The 13,637-nt window shown below is 31.9% G+C and overlaps 2 non-coding genes across 2 annotated transcripts; both read right to left on the bottom strand.

Moving 5' to 3' along the window:
- Positions 1–3,393: 3,393 nt before the first annotated feature.
- Positions 3,394–3,466, bottom strand: TRNAT-UGU (transfer RNA threonine (anticodon UGU)). Its single transcript has one exon. It is a non-coding gene; the product is annotated as a tRNA-Thr (tRNA).
- A 3,963-nt stretch (positions 3,467–7,429) lies between these two features.
- Positions 7,430–7,502, bottom strand: TRNAT-UGU (transfer RNA threonine (anticodon UGU)). The gene has a single exon. It is a non-coding gene; the product is annotated as a tRNA-Thr (tRNA).
- Between the last annotated feature and the right edge of the window lie 6,135 nt (positions 7,503–13,637).

Raw genomic sequence — 13,637 nt, 5'->3', positions numbered from 1 at the left:
TGAAATATGCTGCCTAAAACTTTTCGCGATTACAATACTTCCTTTTTACTTCGTACAAGGAAATAATAATAATAATAATAATAAATAATGATAAAATTAAATGAAATGAAAATAGTTAACCAAAAATATTAATGAATTAAACTAGCTGTTCTCAGAATATAGTTTCTAGGCTCCTAGGCTCAAACGTTTTAAGCTCAAAAACATTAGGCTTAAACGCGTATTTCAAATTCACGCGTACGTTTCTATACGGCATACGATCAAACGTTTAGCCCAAGTTAAGGTTGCATAATTTTTATAAGATATTTTTAGACTAATTTAGACTTACAGAGTCTAGAAGTTTGAGGATCCGTTGTTATTAGCATGCTTCTGGATTTTGTGGGAAAAAAGAAAAGGATCTAAACGTTTAAGAGATGTTGGGGTTCATATAAAAAAATTACACTGCGAGAGCAAAGACAGCTAACTTTTCACATCCTCATCATTATCATCTACATCATATTGATCTATCAATATGATGTAGATGATAATGATGAGGATAATTATCATCTAAATCATATTGGTTCGTAACTAATAAAATAATATGGTTCGTAACTGATAAAATAATAGATTCCACTTATATGTTCACAGAACACATTTTGCTGATGTTCAGGTGTAGAATGTATACTAACTGAGAATTGCGATTTTATTCTAGTAGAAAATATGTATATATTACTTTGAAAATATTCATCAGAGTTGAAATTTTATTACTTATATATTTATTCATTTATCGAGCAAAAGGTATTATATCTCAGTACATAAAACTGACGCAATTGATTTCATTGATTATCAAAATTCAAGGACATTGAGAGAAATAAAATTTAACTGCTACTTATTAAATTATTCGAAACAATTTATGCAAAAGCATTATTTAAAATAAATTATTTTATTTGCAGATAATTAGTCTGAGAATATTGAATTTAAACTAAAACTTATCGAAACTTCAAAATAATCGGAAAATTATTTCCGCGTTTCGCAACAACCTTTTCTCACATCCTCACATCTCTGTTCATAAAGTTTATTAAGCAGTTCAAGTTATGTGCAGTTCCAAGCGGTGTTCTTGAAAGTGCACTTTTCTGAAAGTTCTGACGGTGGAGGGTTTCAAACGTCTTCGTGACGGTGCTACACCTTTATGAAATTCGGCGGTAAATTGAAAAGACATTCTTATAACGGTGTCGCGACGCAAAAAAGGGTACACAAACTGAAAATCAATTTCTCTCATAGCCAGTCCGGCATTTTTCATAAAGGTGGGCGAATCCTTACGTAATTCCGATTTTTGTTTCAGTTCCTGGTTAATTAATTAAGTTTTAATTGTTGATTAATTAAAAATTAGCATAAAGGTAACTGCACCTCTATGAAAAATGGCAGATTAGTATAAGGATACCGAAGTTTTTATCAGTCAGATAAAGTTTGCAAGTTCTGTTTACCAGAAGAGGACTAAGCCATTTCAATTAATTAGACCTAATTTTTATCGAAATACAAGCTGCTATGGACATAAGGGATAAAAAAGAATGTATATAGTATTTTTTTAAACCTAATCTTTTTCTGGGGGGGGGGGGGAATCTGGAATGAAAATAGGCCAAAAGTTTAATGAAATTGTCTTATACTTTAAATCTTCAGTATTCCATCAGATATTCAATTCAATTTGTCATGTGTTCTCTATCTAAAAGTTAAATATTCTATCTGTTTTTCTTTCGTCTATCAGTGTACATCGATTTTAAGCGTAAAAGAGCATTTTTACTGTGGAATGTTTCGAATCTCCATCACCGCCCACTTAATATTTGCTATTTTTAATGTTTCTGTCTATGAAAGAGAAAGAAGGAATCCCAAAGGAAATAATTTTATAACTGATTAACAATAAATAAAGACGAATAACTGTCAACAATCAATTAAATCAATTAAGAATGATAAAGTAATTCATAGTTTACATGCTTTGTTTTACAGCTATCTTTTACATAGCTGTGAAACAAAACAAATAATGTATAAATATCCTTCGGACGTAATCGGACTTGCATAAGGGTACCGATGATCAGTTTCAGAAACGTATCTTCAATTTGTATATACTCTTTTAAATCGTAGCACTGTTATGAAGATTTCTTGCTTTTTGAAAATAGCAGGCAATTTGCATGAGAATGCGACACCGTTACGTCGGTGCGCCGTCATGGAGTGGGGTAGCATAGCAGCTGAAAGCATCCCACATATACACAATCAAGTTCAAATCTGGTGAGTAAGATTGCCAATCCATTAGAATGATATCTTCTAAGTATTCAGGAGGACAAAGTTGTCCGACCCGAACGAATATTGTCATCCGTTAACAAGAAGTTTGGGCCAACAGCACTACTTAGCTGCGTAATAAAGGTTATTTATTACAGTTATTTTATTTATCTCTTTTTTTTTTTTTTTTTCCTCATGAGAAATATAATTAGAAATCAAAATAAAATACTAAGCGACTGAAAGCAGAAATGCGTGCATAACCAAAATTTAGTGATATATTGCTTATGAAGAAACGATTTTTTTGAAATAATCATTTTTTTAATCATGAAATAAATTACCATGATAAATTTATTGCTAGAATCAATCTGGTTAACAATCTGGTTGAAAACCAAAAGAGTAGTTCCCGAAATGTGGATCTGGAAACAATTTTTGGCGAGTCGCAAAAGTTTTCTAAAATTTTCTTCCTTTATGATGTAATTTCGTAAATTCACTTATAATCATGAATTAATTTATAGTAATTTATTTATGGAAATATATATATATAATTAATTACTATTTTAGCATCATATTAATTTCTTTTATGACTTTTCTTTTTTCTTTTTTTTTTTTTTTTTTTTAATTTCCTTCGGCTTTTTTCCGTCAGGGCAGCTGTGAAATGAATAAATGAATGTGTAGTTAAGATATTGGAAAGACTGAAAAACACTGTGCTAGTAGGCGAGTATCCTAACACTATCCCCCCCCCCAATTTTTTTTTTTTTTTTTTTTTTTTTTTTTTTTTTTAAATTTAATGCGTATAGAAAATACACTAATTTTCCATTGGTGTCGCGATATTATCAAAAAACGAAGTGGGGTGCAAAAAAGAGATATACACTTGGTTTTAAACCTACTTCTAAGACAATGAACTGTAGACAACTGATGACTTCTAAGACAACGTACTGTAGACCTAAAAAGTAAGCCACCGATGAGAATCGAAATCACGATGAAAATATGCTAATTTTCCATTGTATTTTTTAATATTTTCAAAAAGCAAAGTGGGCTGCCGAAAAAAAAAAAAAAAATCTGCATACATCGATATTAAATTCACGTTCCTATTTCTATTTTCTATATTAAATCCTATTTCTAGGATAAAGACAAACCTTAAAAATAAGCCACCAGTGAGAATCGAACTCACGACCCCTGGTTTACAAGACCAGTGCTCTAACCGCTGAGCTATGGTGGCGATACAAATTAGATTATTATTCTCTCTATTTCCGATTTACATTTTTTAACCAATAGTAAGCAGTTTTATAATTAGTTTTCTGAAAGTACTCTGGCTGTGTTATAATATGTACACTGCGCAAAAAAAAAAAAAAAAAAAAAAAAAAAAAAAAAAAAAAAAATTCCAAAGGGGCCTTTTTTTTTTAACATTTTGTGTGTTACATTTATTTATTAAATATCACGTTCTTCGTACTTAAACCATAAAACTCAGTTCAACAGCAATATCGCAAAATAGTTTTAAATTGAGCATATCTTTAGAATTTCCGATACAGACTCACACGTTGGAGATAAAAGTGTTTTTTCTGTACAACGTTGCCATTGTTCGCTTTGAAATCCTTGAGTTTGTTAATCAGACATTCGTTAAAGTTTTACCAAATAGGAAATCGATAATAAAATAAATTCCAAATTTCAAATTTGGTGTTCCATATGCCCATATTCGTAGGAGGATTACGTCATTCAAAATTCGATGGCTTTACCGTTGTTTTATCACAATGAGAGAAATATACAGTTAGTCAATAAAGTCTGCATACATCAAGAAAAGTAATATCAAATCCAAATTTTAAGGTGCGAAAAGGGTAGTTTCTTAAAGTTTTATTTTTTAAATATTTAGTTCCAATAAGGGACTTTGAAATTATTTAACTGTAATATTTTCATATCTAATAATTTATGCACACTAATTTTTAAAAGATAAGGGTCCAGAAATCAAAGCCAACAAAGTTTGCGTACAACGCGAAGGAGGCGGGGGATTTCTTATCTAACTTTTAAACTTTGTGGCAACAGTTTGAAAATTTGAGAATGCAAAGAAGGTTACGCTTTCAAGGTCATTGACTTCCGAAGCAAATTTCACGTTGATTGGAAGTTGCTATTTCTATTTTCTTTGACGAAAATGACAACCAATAAAGAAATTCCTTTAGTTACGAGACAACTAATTATCAAATTGAGAAATGAAGGTAAAACTCTTCGTTATATTGGTAAAACCATTGGAAAATCATTTTCTAGTGTGCAAAGAGTTATTCAAAACTATCTTGACACTGGTAGTCTTGCTGTAAAACCAAGATGTGGGAGACCGAAGAAGCTAACGCAGAGAGAAGAAAGAAAAATTCTTTTACGAATTAAACAAAATCTTAAACCTTCTGCTACAAGCATTGCAAAAGATATTTTTTAACTAGCAAAAGGAAATTTCTCCTGAAACTGTACGAAAAGTGCTGCGAATGTCCGATTATCATGGACGCAAACCTAGGTCTAAGCCATACATTTCCGAGACAAATAGAAAGAAAAGAATTGCTTTTGCCAAAACATATTTAAACTCTTCGCAGGATTTCTGGAACAATGTAATTTGGTCAGATGAAAGTAAATTTACAATATTTAAAGTTAATGGCCATCCTATTGTATGGAGAAAACCAGGAATAGAACTGAATCTGAGAAATTTAAATCCGACTGTCAAACATGGAGTTGGCGGTGTGATGCTATGGGGGTGTATGTCGTCGAAAGGGGTTGGAAATTTTCGTATTATTCATAAAGTCATGGATAAGTATGTTTATCTGGATATTCTGAAGAAAAATCTACGAGACAGTGCCCGAAATTTAAACCTTTCTAATACCTTTATTTTCCAACAAGACAACGACCCGAAACATGCAGCTAAAATTGTGAAGGAATATCTCCTCTATCACACTCCAAGACAGTTGCGTTCTCCTCCACAGTCACCAGACCTCAATCCAATCGAACATTTGTGGGCAAAATTGGAGAAACGAATTCGAAAACACAATATTACGTCGCGAAATAAGCTAATTAGTAAATTACAGGAAGAATGGGCGAAATTTACATCGGATGACACTGAAAAACTAGTTCAGTTAATGCCCAGACGTCTGCAAGCTGTTTTGAAGAATAAAGGATGTCCTACAAAGTATTGAAGTAATGTAAAAAACTTATAGTTTGCTTTTTTTTTTGAAAGTGTACACAGACTCATTGGAGGGAATTTCTGAGTTTTTTTGACAAAATATATTTTTGAAAAAATGTAAAAAGTATTACACTGATATTATTTACTTTTTATTTAAGCTTACAATTTTAGCTAATAGAAGAAAAAAATGCAATGATTAAAATACATTTTTCTATGCTTTAAGTGTTTTTTTTTAATTTAAAATTTAGTCTGTACGCAGACTTTTGTGACTAACTGTACATACATTTATGCTGATTTTTCTTTATTTAATTTCTTTAAATATAACACAGGGCGATAATACTTTGTGGCAACAGTTTGAAAAGTGATTTGCCGTTTCTAGTGAATCGACGCAAAATCGCAAAACGAAAACAATAGTCCTTTGGACTAATAATGAGACAGTTCTGTATCTCCCGTTCTACTGGGTCGATTGATGAAATCAAATTGCGTTTTTCATGTCTTGAAAGCGCGATTTAGGATATGTATTATATTTAGATATAGCTTTGTTCTAATATAGGTATTCTGACACAAATTCGGACTTTTTCTGAAATGACAAGCCAATTTTTTTTTCCATATTTCGATTCTATTACTCAAATTATGCCAAATTGCCAAGTTTTGCCAAATAGTTTTTAAAAAACTTAAAGTAGAGGTATTTTTAATCATACCTGCATAAATAACAGTTTTTTATTCAAAATTTTTAGAAGATATATGTGAATTTATATATTGGCATGTTTTGAAATTTGGCATATTTGTTGAAAGCGATAATAAAATCAAATGTGGTTTAGGTATTTTGTTAAAATTATTTGAAAGTAGAAACGATGTGACTTTTTTTCCCGCTCCTGCACAATGTAAAAAGCTAGGAACGCTGCGATATTTTTCCGCTCCTGCAGAAGGGAAGGGAAAGGAAAATAGGTTGTCATATATTAAGAAGTTTCGCCAAGTGAATTATTCTTGGCGCAAACTGAAACAATTGCGTCAATTTAAATTTTTGAATTTCTCCGTTTATTTCGCACCAAATTTTACAAAATCTAATATTTAGGCATAATTTGAGTCGTAGAATCGAAATATGGAAAAAAAATGCTATGTTATTGAAAAAAAAAGTTCGATTTTTTTGTCAAAATACCTATGTTAGAATAATGCTATATGTGGTATACGTAAGTGCAACACAACCACCAGAGGGCCTCACCTATGCGCCAGCAGCGAGAACGAGGTGAAAGAGGAGTATGACATTAGCCAGAGAGTCTTCTATTCCACGCGATGGTGGTAAGATGTCTGCACGAGAAGGTGGTTAAATAATGAACTGTATGTTTTCACGAGGAGGTGGTAAATTGAACTCCATAATAAGACAGCAAGGGCGAGTAGGCACTAAGCTGCTATGTTATAAGATTGGTAAAACCTATCCAGAATCTTTTTTGTATCAAACGGCACTGTGACTCTATTTAATGTACCTTCTTCTGTTATTTTTATTAAATGTTCTGTGGTGTAGAAAACGTTAGACTTGTTAATTGACCCTAGCAAAGCATCTTCAACTCCCCTACCACACTATATATAAATCTAATATATATCTTAAGTCGCACTTTCGAGACATGAAAAACGCAATTTGAATTTCGTCAGTCTGCCCAGTAGAACGGGAGATATATAACTGACCCATTTTTTTTTTTTTTTTTCCCGAAGTGTATAAGGAACAGACAAATGTGCTCAGCTGACCATGGCTCGCTAGACAGGCTTCTGTGGATGAGCACTATCCCAATGTAACCAAGTGTAGGCGATTTTAGAATACATATTAGTTTCAAATGCATTAAATAGGTTGCATAACTCAAAAGTGATGCACGAGAAGAATAAAAACAGAATATAGCAATAACAATAGAATAAGCAGTATTCAATGATACAGTCCTATAAAAAATAACAGATGAGCCCAGCGGAGACAAAACCGCTACGTCCATACCGCAACATGCTGAAGCAAGGAAACCAGAGCTCCCTGACTTACATACAAGCCACCAGTGAGAATCGAACTCACGACCCCTGGTTTACAAGACCAGTGCTCTAACCACTGAGCTACGGTGGCGACACCTCAGTTTTCGTTATTCTTTTGATGTTCGAGTTTGGTCATCGAAAGCCTTCAGATACAATTGCTGCTATTGAGAAGCAAGAAGTTTACACAGAAGGGGTGCAAAGAAAAACCCGTTGAAATAAAACGAAGCTTGCCAAGGGAACGAAAAAAAAAAAAAAAAAAAGTGGAATGCATTATTGCATTATTTTTAAATGACTTGCACACTTTTTTTTTTTTTTTTTTTTGTCTGTTTGTCTTGTCCTGTCTCGATGGCCTTTACCTACTCTAAAATAATATGACCAGTATAGTCATTCATAGAAATGGAATTATTTGCATTTTGTTTGTTACTCCGATAATTATTCATTGTGGTCGATTTGAAATCGATTAAATTATTATACACCTAATGCATTTTATAAAATTAAATTAACTAATTGATAAACAAATTTGTTGTTTCACGACTTCTCTTTCAAAATAGAATTTCTGTATTTCAAGAATAAGCCTTCATCTAAAACTCAAACAATTAATGAATGAAAGAAAAAAAAAAAATGATATTTTAAAGGGAGGAAAATAATTTCCTCTGTAAATTTCATCTGTAGTGTTATATCAAGAATAATAAAAGCGCAGAAAGCATTTAATAAATTTATAACGATAATGACTTATAATTTGACAATGCAATTCGATTAGGAACTTACGTATTAGCGCAACCACCTTGCTATAATTTGGCAATTTTTAATAAATGAAAAGGTAAAAGTTACTTATCGGGTGCAGTGACGGTTTTTCAAGCCTTTTTTAAGAAAGATTCCCAAACTATCGATATATATTGTAAATCGGTAAACATTATCAACATTAGAAAAGAAAATATACTTCAGCAATTTAAATTACAAGTCTGAATTATTAAACAAGGTTTATGTGATATATTAAGAAAAATAAAACACTTACATTCTTCTTCAAATCTTTCTCCAATTTTTTTTTTCGCTGCTCTTCTCGCGAAGTACACAGCCATCCCTTTCCGTAAAAAAAAAAAAAAAAAAAAAAAAAAAAGAGAGAGAGAGAATTGGGAGGACTTAGTTTCGTGCGATCGTCAGCAACAGCGGCTATCTAGACAACGTTTTTCCTCGTTGTCAACTTTAGAAAATTTGCAGCAAAATTTTGTATTCCTGCAGAAATTTTACCGCAGTTTCTTCCATTGCTGGCAAATTCCACAAGTTCATATTTCAAAACTAGGTTGGAGGCCAAAATATTACAATTTGCTTTTAAAATTCATTGGGACTTGGAATACAAGAACAAAAAGAGTGCATACGAAAATGGCAGCGTTGCTTGATTGAAGGAAAGTTATGAGCATGGTTGCCGAAAGAATGGTTATGCGCTGAGTTGTCAGAGTTTGGCACATTCTGAAAATTTGGCAACTTCTTCTAAGGTGCTTGTGTTAATACGTAAGTAACTTCGATTATGAGATTTCTTTTCTTAGACTCCCAGGCGTTTATTATTTGTGATATGAAACTGAAGATGAATTTTGTAAAGAGAATTTTAATCTCTTGTTCAGTTAAACTATACTGGAGCAGAGTTCATACGTCTTTCAAGGCACCATTCACAAACGACGTATAAAGACACATAACTGTCCATCATAGACAACCCTTTTTAATTTAATCACGGGAATATCCAGTTTCTTTGCTAATTCAACTTTCGTCAAACCGCATTCTCATCAGTCTTTAAGATTTGAATTTTATCTTTTAACGGGAATGCCTTTCGCTTTTGTGATATTTTGCATTAGTCATGCCTTTGTTTCCTTCCCCTATCCCCCCCAATACTGGGAAAAGTGCGAAATGCAAAACCAATGCAGTAAGTCAAGGAAAAGCGACCTATAACCGAAGTCATGCAACTTATAAAAGAAATATTTTAATCGGAACCAAAATGAACAACGTATAAATGTAAAAAATGTACAAACGAGAAACGTATATACGGTGCTCCACTGTATATAATACTTTTTTCCCCTTTTAGTTCATGAATTAGTTAATGGCTTTTAAACAGAAGCTAATTTTATCAAAAGGTTTTTTTTTTTCCTTCCCCTTCTTTTTAGCTTGAATTATTAAATGATATCAATCAAGTTAATCAACTGCAAAATCGTTTTTCTTCAATAAATAATCACTCTTTGACTTCTAAAAATGTTGTTATCTTTTACTAGCTTACAGTAAACATATTATTTCTAACCTGCATTAAAATTTAAGAAACAACATGAATATCCGTCAAAAATGCTATCCTGTTGAATACTGATAAGTAATCATGTTTGCGCGAATTTTGAGACATTGCTATAAGTTTAGGTGAAAATGAGCATAAACACGCATGTTGTTTCGGACCCATTTACTTACGAAACAGGGTGGATGGACATGAATCATGCAGTAATTCTTCTTTCCAGCAAATGGGGGATTTACGCATATATTTTTGCAATTAAATCTAATCTTACGTGAACTGGCAGAATGACACGTAAGGCGAGTTGCTCGCCAAGTATATGCATTCGAAATCTAATATCTATCTAACTATAAATTATATATTAAAACGTTTTTAACAGAATATTATTGTACCACATCTTCATCCACAAAGTGTGGTATACAAAATGTGAGCTTCATTGCTTACGAGGATTATAAAAGCGAAAAGATAAAGCGTTCATAAAAATTTGATCATAACGACAGCATCAGCGAATTGTTAACTGAAAGCTTTTAGTTGTTAAATAGTATGAAGTATAATGACATCATAATAACTTCGAAACCACTCTGGCAAGCGAAATCCCACAATTGCAGAGCGAAGAATGAAACATTCCACTTCTGCTTGAAGTTCTAGCTTAGTATATTTTAAAAAAAAATTCTAGAAAATCCCCCAATCAACTTTTTTTTTTTTTTTTTTTTTTTTTATCATTTTTGTTTCAAAAGAAGTTGAAGAGTTTGTTTTATAATGTCTGAAAATTTCAAAACTTCATTACAGATTTATTTTTAAAGGTTAAAATTTTAAAATAATGAACATCATATGGTCGGAAAAAAAGAAGAATGGATTTTAAAATTCGCCATAAATCAAAAATTAAGATAAAAATGTTATATAACTTCCATTCAAATGATTCTTTTTCGCTCTATCCGATGGTGCAATCATTATATTTCTGAGACTTTTAATTTATTCGCTAAATTATATGTATGAAAAAATGCTTCAGTGTTAAATTAAAAAAAAAAATCTAAATCGAATTTTGTAAAAACCGCTACACCTTTTTGTATTTTTATCCAAAAAAGTGTATGTGCAAAATTTAAGCTCAATAATTTATCACGAAATAGATTAAAAATCGATGAAAAACTTTTGAAGATCGCGACAAACACCATGAGTGAGCTAAATAAAAGCTTATAATAAAACTATTGTTTAATACCTGGATATCATATCACGAATTTGTAGTTAGTTGGTTGTAGACAAATTTCATATGCAGTCGGCCTTTATACGGTTCGCGAGACACAACTTTGAAACCTAAAAACTACAATTTAGCCATGCTTGTTATATTGTAATAAGCTTATTAGTGCTAGGAAGGAACAGGTGCAGTGACTGGTTAAAAAAAAAAAAAAAAAAAAAAATCGCAGTTTTCCCCCTTGGCTAGCTTTTTTTTTTTTTTTTTTTTTTTCATTTTAGGCGTAAAATTTATAATGCTCGAGTTAATGTTAAAATTTATAATGTTTATAGTTGCGAGTTTCTACATAAAATGCATCTCAATAGCATCTGTAATTTAAACCCTCGTTACTCAAAAATATTTCCTCTGAATAAGTTTATTGAAAAATAATAATAAAAAAAAAATGAGAGTATGTATGAGAAAAAACAAACTGCAGCTTTATTTTTCTGGAAATTATGTAATTTATCTTCTTAACCCGACCACTTGTGCCAATGAATTCAAAAAGACAATTTTTGAGTAATAAAAATAAAGAAATAAATAAAGATATCGATGAAAAAAGTGAAAATCGTGCTCAAAGCAGGGTAAAATTTTAAATTCGAAACTACTTTATACTGATAAACTTATTCCGATTAAATGTCGGATAAATTTATACATGTAATTGTTATATCAAACTCTGAAAATTTTCTTAACTTGAAGGAAGTGAAAAGCTTAAAACGAATTTTGAACTAATTGTCCTCAAAACGTTATTATATTTTACGATATAAATTCGTTTATTTTATTTTAATAATTTCCAAAACGAGACAACTCTTTGTAGGAAAGGGCCAGTCACATAGAACTGGAAAACTACAAACCGCCCGAACAGGGACTTGAACCCTGAACCGTTAGGTTAGGTATAATGATATCATTATACTCCTTGACTTTAATATATAATGCAAGAAAGCCTGATTGTTCCCTATAGGGATCAAGCAGCCCACGTTTAAGAGGGCAACTGTGGCTTCTTTATAAAAAAATAAAATATTCAAAGATGTAATCAAACTCTTAATTTAAGAAAGCTTCATCTCATTGTTCACTTAAATTAAAACTTAAATGAAATTATCAGCTTAAAAGTATGTCGAATTTATACCCATTCTAACTTAAAAAAAAAAAAAAAAAAAAAAAAAAAAAAAAAAAAAAAAAAATCTGATTTGGGCAGCATGACCTCCTGCCAATTCTATATTAAGGCATGGATTTGGACCAATAGCAGCGAGCTTTAAGTAAACTATCACTTCTGGTCGTTTGTAATAAAATCTAATTTTTTATAAACTTTATGGCTCAATATTAATTATAGACACCCCTCATTTTTTTTTTTTATTCTATTCCCTCATACAATGGACAAATAATAGCTATACATATTCATTGCCACATCAGTTCTCATACCTTGCAAGGGCCGGAGCTAGACGTTTTGCTACCCTATGCAAACTCAGCGACTCCAAAATTTTGCCCCCTGGTTCCATTCTAAATTCTAAAAATTTTGCTTCTAAACTCTGCCTCCCGCTGAGGTCGCAGTGCTTGCACACATTCTGGATATGCCCTTGTGCTTTGATTTGAAAATATCACATCGATCGCAATATATCCTGTGGTCATATAGTGTTTCGGATTCACAAATCAATGACTTAACAATCATAAATTTTTTTGAATTATATTTTTAGAATTCTCGACTGATTGTTAAAGTGTATATTTCTTTTACATTTTTCTTAGTTTATGGTCTGAGCGTTTGTTTTCTTAATAAGACGACCAACTTTTTTATTTATCATTTTAGCTTAATTTATTAAACATCACTTCCTTCGCACTTACCCCACAAGCAAAATCTTTAAAATCTGCATGTTTTCAGAATTCTCAATAGCATGTTTATTATTGCCATACTTTTTTTCGCTATGTAATTTATATTTGCTGTATTATTTCTTTAAAAATAATATATATTGCGACAACATTTGGTGGCAGCATCGTTTTGTTTAAAAAGTGATTCAAAGCAAAAGTGAAACGAGAACAAATGAGGCTAATATAGTTTATTGTTTCATAGCTAGAACCCATCTTCATTATGAACTTATTCTCTTTGCACTTAGCGTAATTCCAAGAATGCATTTAATGCTTATTAATGTAATATGTTGTTCTCAATCACATAGTTATTTTAAATATCAAATTTGAGAAGTTTTGGATTATTACATAATGTACATTTTTTTCGAAAGTCTGTTCAGAGGGCCAAGTAAAGTACCACTTCCGGTTTATCAGTTTTAGTCCAAATCTAATGTGATGCTTCCATTGATACAAATGCCCACCAGCGGCCGATCGGTAAAGTCACTGAACACTGGTAGTTCGGTCCGAGGTTCGAATCCCGCGAACGGGCTGGCTGCATGGGCGTTTTCGGGGTTTTCCCTATGTGTAACGTGTATACGAGCCAGTTTCCCTTAGAAAGTCCTCCACGAAGGCATCCCTCCCCTTAGGCAGATAGCTCTAATGTGCTTTGCCATAATAAAATACACACACCATTGATATAAAAGCCGTAAATACTAAAATTGAAACGTTCTAGATTACAATTTTAAAACAGTTTTTTTCTCCCCAATAAAAACTATTATTGGCTTCAAGTAAAGTACCACAACCTGTTGTTCATTAAAGGCTGTTAAGGACCGTTCCCACTGGGCTTTATCTGAGCTAACGGAGTCAGTTCCATGTGTCGTCTAGCTCCGCTGTGCCTGCAG

The sequence above is a fragment of the Stegodyphus dumicola genome, chromosome 7 (genome assembly GCF_044657685.1).
Source record: "Stegodyphus dumicola isolate Sdum_Otavi_A_Nest chromosome 7, ASM4465768v1".
NCBI lineage: Eukaryota > Metazoa > Arthropoda > Arachnida > Araneae > Eresidae > Stegodyphus > Stegodyphus dumicola.
Note: the sequence above shows the minus strand (reverse complement) of the source record. Positions and strands in the feature narration are given on the sequence as shown.